This window comes from Triticum aestivum, chromosome 1B (genome assembly GCF_018294505.1).
Source record: "Triticum aestivum cultivar Chinese Spring chromosome 1B, IWGSC CS RefSeq v2.1, whole genome shotgun sequence".
Classification (NCBI taxonomy): Eukaryota; Viridiplantae; Streptophyta; class Magnoliopsida; order Poales; family Poaceae; genus Triticum; species Triticum aestivum.
In genome coordinates, this window is record NC_057795.1 from 476,787,541 (window position 1) to 476,797,565 (window position 10,025).

Consider the following 10,025-nt stretch of genomic DNA (forward strand, 5'->3'; position numbering starts at 1 on the left):
CAACAACAACAATAACGATGACGATGAAGACAAAAACAACGACGATGACGATGACGACGACGACAACAACAACAACAACAACAACAACAACAACAACAACAACAACAACAACAACAACAACAACAACAACAACAACAACGACGACGACGACAACAACGACGACGACAACGACAACAATGACGACGATGATGACGATGACGACAACAACAACAGGTCACCGGATAGCAACAACCAGAGGGGGAGGAGGAGGACGGTGAGACGATGATCCGAATGATACATCTGGCGATCCAAACAATAAGGGTGATACGTCTCCAACATATCTATATTTTTTGCTTCTTCCACACTGTTATAGTATCAATCTTGGATGTTTTATAATCATTTCATAGCAACTTTATATCATTTTTGGGGACTAACCTATTGACATAGTGCCAAGTGCTAGTTGCTGTTTTTTGCTTGTTTTTTTACTTTGCGGAATATCCATGTCAAACGGAGTCCAAATGCAGTGAAACTTTTTGGAGATTTCTTTTGGACCAGAAGACAACTTGGGAGCCAAGGAAGCACCAGAGGGGAGGCACATGGGGCCCACAAGATACCAAGGTGTGCCCTGATGGGTTGTGGGGCCCATGGGGGTCTCCTCCACCGCCTCTCAGCACTTTAAATACCCAAATATTCCAGAAACCCTAGAGGAGTCGACAAAAACAATTAAAGATGCGGCAATTTCTAAAACTACGAGATCTAATCCCAGGCCTTATTTCAGCACCTTGCCGAAGGGGAACACGGTCACAGAGGGGTTCATCATCCTCATTGGTGATCCTCCTATGATGCGTGAGTAGTTCACCATGAGGGAGTCCTGGATACGGTGGTCCTTAGGTATCCGGCCTATTTGATATGGGCCAGACTGATGGGCTGTGAAGATAAAGCAGAAGACCATCCCCCGTGTCCGGGTGGGACTCCTATATGCGTGGATGGCAAGATTGGTGTCCGGATGTACTATTTCCTTCCCTTGTAAACCGACTTTGTACAACCTTAGGTCTCTCCGGTGTCTATATAATCCGGAGGGTTTAGTCCATAGAGGCTTTCAGAATATTTATAGGCTAGATAAGCTATGGTTTAGCCATTACGATCTCGAGGTAGATCAACTCTTGTAACCCTTATACTCATCGAATACAATCAAGCAGGACGTACGGTTTTACCTCCTTTAAGAGGGCCCGAAACTAGGTAAACATTATGTCCCATTGTCTATTGTTACCATTGATCCTTAGACGCTCAGCTTGGGCCCCCCTACCCGAGATCTGCCGGTTTTGACACCGACATTGGTGCTTTCTTTGAGAGCTCTGTTTTGTAGTCACAAAAAAGCGATCTATGGCTCGCCTTGTCATTAACGACAACATTACCTGTCGGGGGTTGGGTGCGACATATGCCAAAGGATGGCTTATCATGGTGGGAGCGAGTAGAACGTCGCCGGTGCCAGGAAACGGGATGAGGCGAAGGCATGCACGCTGGCGAATCTTACCCAGCTTCGGGGCTCTCCGGGGAGATAATACCCCTACTGCTGCTCTGCGGGGTCTCCGCATGATCACTAAAGAGTAGTGACTACAAGGTTGCTCCTAGAGCTGTATTCTGGAGGTAGGAGAAGGCAAGGCTAGCTCTCTCCTCCCTATATGATCTGGTCTAATGCTAATGGATGCGAACCCTTTGCATGGGTGCCCCGGGGGGTTTATATAGGCCTACCCTCCGGGGGTACAATGGTAATCCGGCTGGGCGCGGGTCCCAGCCGTCTGCCTCTCAGGCCACCATCTTCTACATTGACTGCTGGGGCCCGCCGACTAGTGGGCCCTGCCGACGAGTCCGACACTGTAGCCGTGCCTCTTATGACGCAGGCTTGGTCATGGGGTCGTGGCAACAGTGCCGCTGTCTATCGGGTGATCACTGTCGTCACTCCCCGTCTTGTCTGGTTAATGGCGCGTGGGGCCCATGGGAGAGGCTGGCTGACTCTAGGGAACCGACTCCCACAGGGCCGCCTTCGGGGCGTATCCGCCGCCTTCCATGTTCTCACTGACAGGCGGGTCCGCCGTCTCTGAGCCGTACAGGTAGGCCATCATGGCCACAGTGCACCGCCCACTGTGGCTGAGGTCAGGGCAGGCATGGCAACAGTGCCGGGCCACGCCGGAGATCTCCAGCGGTACGACACGCTGTAGCCATGCCGGCCCCACGTAAGCAGAAGGTGACGGCCATGCCGTGGTCATACCTGCCTCGCCTATCGCGACGAGAGTGGAGCCTCGGGCCGACTCTCTATAGCCGGCTCCTCCGGAAGTCGCCGGCCATGAGTTGGCTTATCTTGGAGTCGCCATGTGGGACTCGGCTTATCTTGGAGTCGCCATCTAAGACTCGGCTTATCTTGGAGTCGCCATCTGAGACTCGGCTTATCTTGGAGTCGCCATCTGAGACTCGGCTTATCTTGGAGTCGACATCTGGGACTTGGTTTGAGGGGCGTAGCCTGCCCCGATGTCTTGAAAGGTTCTAGGGCTCGGGCTAGCCTACCCGTGGCCCATTACTCCGACATTACCTCTGGAAGGAGCCTAACTTCAAGACAGATCCTCCAGCTCGGCGATTTTACCATGGGGGCCCGTACGGCCATTAAGCCAACAACACCTCCCATGATCGCCAAACACCACCTCCGCATCGGCCTTGAGTACTCCAAAAGATAGATTCGACATATGTCTCATCCTTAAACGAGCTGCTAGATCGCATCGCCGCCCTGGGGGTTTCAACAGACTACGGTCGGATCAGGCTTAAACCTGATCAGAGGGAAATCAATCTCCCGCCGATCACCCACCTGGTAGTAGGTGTCGAAGAACGAGCCAGTAACACTTCTTCCCCCATGTTAAAAACCAGATATGTTCGGGTCTCCGAACCCCTCGAGATGCATACCCCTCCTTCGGAGGTGATTCTGCATCCCCCAAAGTCAGGGTCGGACATAGGGTTTGGGGAGTGCCTGGATCTTCTTGGACCCGAACTAGTGACCTCGGAGATTTTGCAAGCTCTAGACACAGATTTGGGTTGGGATTCAAATTTTAGCCCACCCACCCCCCACAATCAATACTCTCCAAGCAATTCAGGCCCTCCACACATATATGACCTGATGTATGTACGACAACAACCTCAGGAAACTGTCCATCACTTTTGGGCCAGATTCCTACTTGTTAAAAACAAGATTAAAGATTGTTGCGACAATGATGTAGTCTTGGTCTTCCATTGCAATTGTACCGACAAGGGAATTCAGAATGCCCTCAACCGTCGTGGCATACAGAGCTTCACAAAACTATCACAGGTGGTACAACTGTACTACGCGATGGAAAGCACATGGAAGGCCCAGAAAACCCAACTGGAGCCTGCTGCCTTTAAGCAGTGTGCAACCCGGGCTAAACAGATACACCCTTGCGAGGCATCCGATCATCAATCCGTCGGCAGAAAAAACAAACCCTTTATGGGATACAGGTCTGTCCTTGAAGAAATCCTTGGCAAGCTCTGTCTAATACATGCAACTCCAAGTATAGACTCAACTCATAGTCTCCGTGCATGTTGGGTACTCCGGCAGGTAGCAAAGAGTGGGGAGGCCATCGTCACCGCCATCACTCCAGAGAAACACTCTCCGGAGAGGGATGATTTTAACGTCTGCATGGTCTTCGAGACCTTTTCTTCAAATAATCGGCGTAAAAGAGCACTTGCAACCGCCTCCTCTGGCTCCGGTTCGGCATGACAGTCGCCTCCTCTAGCTCCGGTTCCAGGTGCGGGACAGCCGCCTCCACCTCCGACGCCTACCCAGAACAGAACGCGACCTACGTCGTCTTCACAAGCCTCAGCAACGACAAGCGCAACGAGTGCCTCCTTCGGCAGGAGGTGAACACCGTCGTCCCGGCCAAACCAGAATTCATGCACTGGTCGGACCGCCCGGTCACCTGGACCCGGGAAGACCACTCGGTAGTCATGCCGAACCCGGGTGGCTACGCCCTCTGAGACTCGGCTTATCTTGGAGTCGCCATCTGAGACCTGGCTTATCTTGGAGTCGCCATCTGGGACTCGGCTTGAGGGGCGCAACCTGCCCCGATGTCTTGAAAGGTTCTAGGGCTCGGGTTAGCCTACCCGTGGCCCATTACTCCGACAGTAGTCCCCGAAGCTGGTGAGGCTCCGAGAATGACACGTTGTGGGGCCTCAATAGTTTCATTCTTCCGGTGGTGGAATCTGGGCTTCGCTTACCGTCTTCCTCTGGGCCGACTATTCGAAGTCGGATCCGCAGAGGGCCGTTTTGCTCTATAAAGAGCTCAAAATTCATGGTGGGAGACCAGGCGGCGTGCCTGATACGCTTCCCTGCGGCTGCCCGCTGCGGTCCTATCGCGTGGCACCACGCGGCGAGGGCAGTCTGCTTGCCCACGCGTGCGACGGGACGGGCCGTCAGGCGGGGCCCGCCACTACCGCGCCTCGGCACGCAAACGGATCCGCTGCGGCCGTGCGAACGGTTGGGCTTCTCACGTCGTTACTGCACGCAGTAACTTCGTGGGTAAATCATGGGGGACGGCGTGGGGTTCTGAGCGCAGTTAATCCCACACCCGCCCCATCGGCTTCTCAGCCTTCAAGGCTATAAGTAGGCGGGGGGGAGTGGAGCGGCAAGGCACGCGCGCCCATCCTCCCCGCTCCCCGTCTCCTCTTGCCTCCTCTCCTTCTTCTTGCCGCCGGCGAGGAGAACCACGCCGCACCAACAGCGATGAGCTCTTCCTCCGCCGCCGCGGCTCCGGCCGTGCGTTCCGGCGTGTGGGACGGCTCGGAGGTAGACGACGACCTCACCGAGTTCCTCCGCAAGACGCGCCGCCTCCCCGGTGCACACCTCGTGCAAGCCTGCACCGCGCCGGGGAGGGAGATATCGCCAGCGCCGGAGGAGGGCGAGCAGGCCATCTTCCGCTCGCACCTCATGCGCGGCCTGGGGCTGCCGGCGAGCGGCTTCTTCCGCTCCTTCTTGGAGTTTCACGGGCTCCAGCCGCACCACCTCACCCCGAACACGGTGGTGCTGCTGTCCGCCTTCGCCACTCTGTGCGAAGGTTTTCTCGGTGTTCTTCCCACCATCGAGCTGTAGGGAGAATTTTTCTCATCTAAGCTCGGCACGCACGTCGCCGGCGTGCCGGCTCAATGTGGTGCCTTCATCGCGATGCGGCGATCGACGGACGACAACCCCTTCCCTTCCATCTCGCTGATCAAGTCGGTGAAGATGTGACAGCGCTCGTACTTCTACGTGAAGAACATTGCCCCTGACGGCGACTGGATCAATCTGCCGCCTTATGAAGCCGGCGCACCAGCTGGGAGGCTCCCCAGCTGGTCTCATCGAGTCAAGACACTGACTCCCGCCGGAGCCACCGCTGTAGCGCGACTCCGAGTCTTGACGCAGTCGGAGGGCCTCGTCGGGGCCGACTTGCTGGCCGCCTTCGTGGCATGCCGAGTCCTCCCGCTCCAAGGCCGGCCTCATCTGATCAGTTAGATGAGCGGCCACCGAGACTCGAGTCGGATGAGCACCAAGGAGATGCCCCGCGCAGAGGTGGCAAACATGGTGAACCATATCGCGAACTGCGAGCTCGGGAAGGACTGGCAGTTCGCCAAGGAGCCGTACTCGCGCGCCAACCCCCCTCCAGTGGTAAGTCACATCTCCTTATTGCTTTGTCTTCTTTATAGCCGAATCCGACTTCTAATTTTTATTGGTTTCTTCTGAACTAGAACCCCCTCATACAACCCGCAGCCGGCGTCATGAGACCGCCCCGTGAGTTCGTCCCCGACCGAGCGGAGAGAGACGTCGATGACCCCGACTTGGGGGCGGCGGCGATGGAAGCCGACGCCGAAGGCGGAGGAGGAGGAGCGGGAAGCGGCCTCAGGCCCTCGACCACCTTCACCGACTGGCCTGAGGACAATGCTGGAGGGGAAGTCGTTCCGCGCCATCAGCCAAGGGTTGGCCCCTCGGGCGCGGGTTCCTCTGCCGGCTTGGCCGGCCAAGGCGGCACGAAGAGGCGCCACGCCGGGCCGAGTGCGCCTGGCGGCAAGTTGAAGAAGTTCAAGGGGGCGGCCGCCGCGACCAAGCGGGAGGAGGCGGCCGCGAAGGCCAACCGCTTCCGTAGGGAAGTGAGGAGGCCGCCGCTTGTCTCTGCGTAAGTTTTTTCTCCTTTGTCTTTATTTTCCTCCGATGAGTCTTGTCCGAGTTCTTATTTTACACTCCTCCCCTTTTTTCTTCAGGGCCCCCCTTTCCCTTGAACGGGTCGCTGTCCCCTCCGTCATGGGGTCGGCAGAGACGTCCGCCAATACTCGGCGGGTCGACCCCGCCGCCGACCTCCGGGAGGCGACGGAGCGAAACGCGCGGGAGAAGCGCGACGAGGAGGAGGCCGACCGCCTGGAGAAGGCGGAGCCGAGAAGGCGGCTGCCTCCGCCCAGAAGAAGCTGGAGGAGGCTGAAGCTGCCCTTGCGGCGAGACGGCGAGCTGAGGAGGCCGCACATCGCCAATCGGTGTTGCTCGTTGCCCCACTATCCTCCGCACCGCCGCCTCCGGAATTCACGGGGCAGATCGGAGAAGCCGGCACCGAGAACCTCGTCATGGAGAAGGAGAGCGGCGAGGCCTCCATGTCGGACACACTTGTGCCGCCGCCTCCGCCTCCCTCGCCGTCTGGGAGGGCCCACGGCAAATAGCCGGCAGGCCCGCCGGTGCCGCCGACTGAGGACGAGGTCGAGGCGAGGCTGCTTCTTCAAGTTGCCTCGCCAGTGCGCCGCCGCCTTGAGAAGGCGACTTCGGTGTCGCGGCCCCTGGAGGTCGGTGCCGCTAGCTCGGCCATCCCAGACGCCGAGGCGACGAGTGCCGCGCCCGTTGGGTGGGTGCGCGGAGGCGGCACGGGCCCGCTAAACCAGGCGCTTCTGGATGTCCAAGCAAAGCTGTGAGCCGAGGGCGACGCCCTCCAGTTCTGCACCAAGGCGCATCTAGCGTCGCGAGCGTCCGTCCGGGTATGTTTTCCTCTTTGATTCTTGTCTTTCTTGCTTCTTCTCTGTGGGGGCGCGCCAGCGCACCCACTGGGTGTAGTCACTGAGTTTCGGGCCGGCTGCTGAGCAGGCGGCTCGGAACTCCCTCTGGCGAGTTCCAAGTATTTATTTTTGTCTGAAATTTTTGTTTGCAGGAGTATCACAACCTCCGCGCCACTGCCTTCAACCGCAATGTTGAGGAGTTGAGCAAGCGGACTACCGACTTGACGGAAAGCCGGAGTAAGTTCTTTTTCTCTTCTTCGCGGGGGCGCACTGGCGCACCCGCGGGCTGTAGTCCCCGAGATTCGGGCTGACTGCTGAGCAGTCGGGCCGGATCTTCCCGGCGATCTTCTTTGCTGACGACTTATTCGTCTCTTTCTTTCGTTCTTCAGGGGCTAACGCCACTCTTCAGGAGCAGCTGGGTGAAGTTAACACTGCCTTGCGCGTCAAGGGGGAGGAGTGCAGCAAGCTTGTTGTGGAGCGCGATCTGCTCGCTGCGCAGCCGGCCGAGCAGAAGGAGCTGCTCAAGAAAAAACAGGACGAGGCCGAGAAGAAGGAGGCTGCTCTTCTGGCCGAGTTCGAGAGCGAGCGCTCCTCCTGGACTGACAAGGAGGCGATGCTGACCTCCGGCTTCCATGAGATCGAGGACATCGTTGATGGTGAGTTTCTTTCTTTGAGTTTCCGACTATGTGTCAGGCTGACTTCTGATTTTTTGACTTGCTTCTTTTTTGTCTTGGCGGACTTCTTCCCTGGCCACTCGCAGGCAGTCCCTCTGGCCATCGAGGCTGATCGTGAATCGCGGAGGGCAAGCGGCGAGGTGATTGCCGCCAACGCTCCCCTGACTGTCGATGAGCAGCTTCTGAGCATCGAGGCTCGTCTTCGTCCGGCCCATCGGCTGATGCGCCGGCTTCAGCGTGCCGGCGCCCAGGCAGTTGCCGCCCTGTGGCCAGACATGACGGCTCTGTGCACCGCCAGTCGGACTGCCGACTGGCTGGAGGTCGCAGTCGGCCGTCTTGAGGCCTGGAAGGGTTCCTCGGCCCGGGCCGGAGCGCGCCGGGCCTTGGAATTCGTCAAGGCGTGGTATCCGGGGCTGGACCTGGACCGTCTGGTCGCATTCTGGTCAGAGGCCCAGGCCGAGCTGGAGGCTGTGGAGGGCGCCCTTGTCGAGCGTGCGGCGGCAATCGCCGACTACACAGACACCAGTGTCTTTGTCCCTGAGCGGGCTGAAGGCGGCGAGGAGGTGCCGCCAGAGTGGTTCGGGATGAACCCAGAATATGGCGAGGACTCGGCGGAGGTGATTGACTCCAGCACTGAGGAAGAAGGTGAGGCGGGGGACGAAGGCGAGACAGAGGCGCCAGAAGACGAAGCGGGCGACCAGCCTCAGCTCGACCACGCCTCTAGCAATGAGCCGCGTCCGACCGGGCCGACTGCCGCTGGCGGCGATCAAGCCGAGACTGCCCAGCCGGCTGCCTCGGCGCCTGACACCGCCATCTCCTCCGACCCTCCGAACCCGTCTACTGCTCCCTAGGCTGCCTTCTGGCTTTATTTTATCTGCTCTAGGAAGTCTTTAAGGAACTTGTTAATTTGCACAATTCCACCCTCGGGGTGTATTTTGAACTTCTGTCTGAAGATTCGGCCAATGGGCCTATGCTATGTAAATATTAATCCGAGTTCTATCTTTCCTTGCTCATTTCTCCTTTGGCTTTTTTCCTTTGCCGCCTTCCCCTAGTTGCCGCTTTGTCAGCCGGATAACCGCTCTGCGGACTGCCGCTGGACCAAATGCCTCGCTACCTTGGGGAAAGCAAGTACTTGCCTTTCATTGGAGTTTATTTAACAAGTTGGATAGAAAGCGGCAAGCCGAATACTCGCGAGTCGGCTTGTGAAAGGGGACTGGAAGCCAGCTTAGGCTATGTTAATATTTTAGGTCCTTAGCCATTTTTTGTGTGAACGCCCATTCATCCTTACTCCTGCCTACCAAACAGTCGCTCTGCGAGCTGCGGCTTCTGGCAGGAGACGGTTTAGGCGCCGCACACTACTTGTCCGACTTTAGGAAACATTTCATAGCGCCAGACGGCGAGTCCCCGACTAGTCGAACCCGGCGCCAAGCGGCGTAGCAAGAAGTAGCATACTCGAAGGCATAATTCTTATCATACAGATAATCAAAAGGGGCAGTCCGCCTCCTCTGGCTCCGGTTCGGCATGACAGCCGCCTCCTCTAGCTCCGGTTCCAGGTGCGGGACAGCTGCCTCCGCCTCCGACGCCTACCCAGAACAGAACGCGGCCTACGTCGTCTTCACAAGCCTCAGCAACGACAAGCGCAACGAGTGCCTCCTTCGGCAGGAGGTGAACACCGTCGTCCCGGCCAAACCAGAATTCATGCACTGGTCGGACCGCCCTGTCACCTGGACCCGGGAAGACCACTCGGCAGTCATGCCGAACCCGGGTGGCTACGCCCTCTGAGACTCAGCTTATCTTGGAGTCGCCATCTGAGACCTGGCTTATCTTGGAGTCGCCATCTGGGACTCGGCTTGAGGGGCGCAGCCTGCCCCGATGTCTTGAAAGGTTCTAGGGCTCGGGTTAGCCTACCCGTGGCCCATTACTCCGACAGTAGTCCCCGAAGCTGGTGAGGCTCCGAGAATGACACGTTGTGGGGCCTCAACAATTTCATTCTTCCGGTGGTGGAATCTGGGCTTCGCTTGCCGTCTTCCTCTGGGCCGACTATTCAAAGTCGGATCCGCAGAGGGCCGTTTTGCTCTATAAAGAGCTCAAAATTCATGGTGGGAGACCAGGCGGCGTGCCTGATACGCTTCCCCGCGGCTGCCCGCCGCGGTCCTATCGCGTGGCACCACGCGGCGAGGGCAGTCTGCTTGCCCACGCGCGCGACGGGATGGGTCGTCAGGCGGGGCCCGCCACTACCGCGCCTCGGCATGCGAACGGATCTGCTGCGGCCGTGCGAACGGTTGGGCTTCTCACGTCGTTACTGCG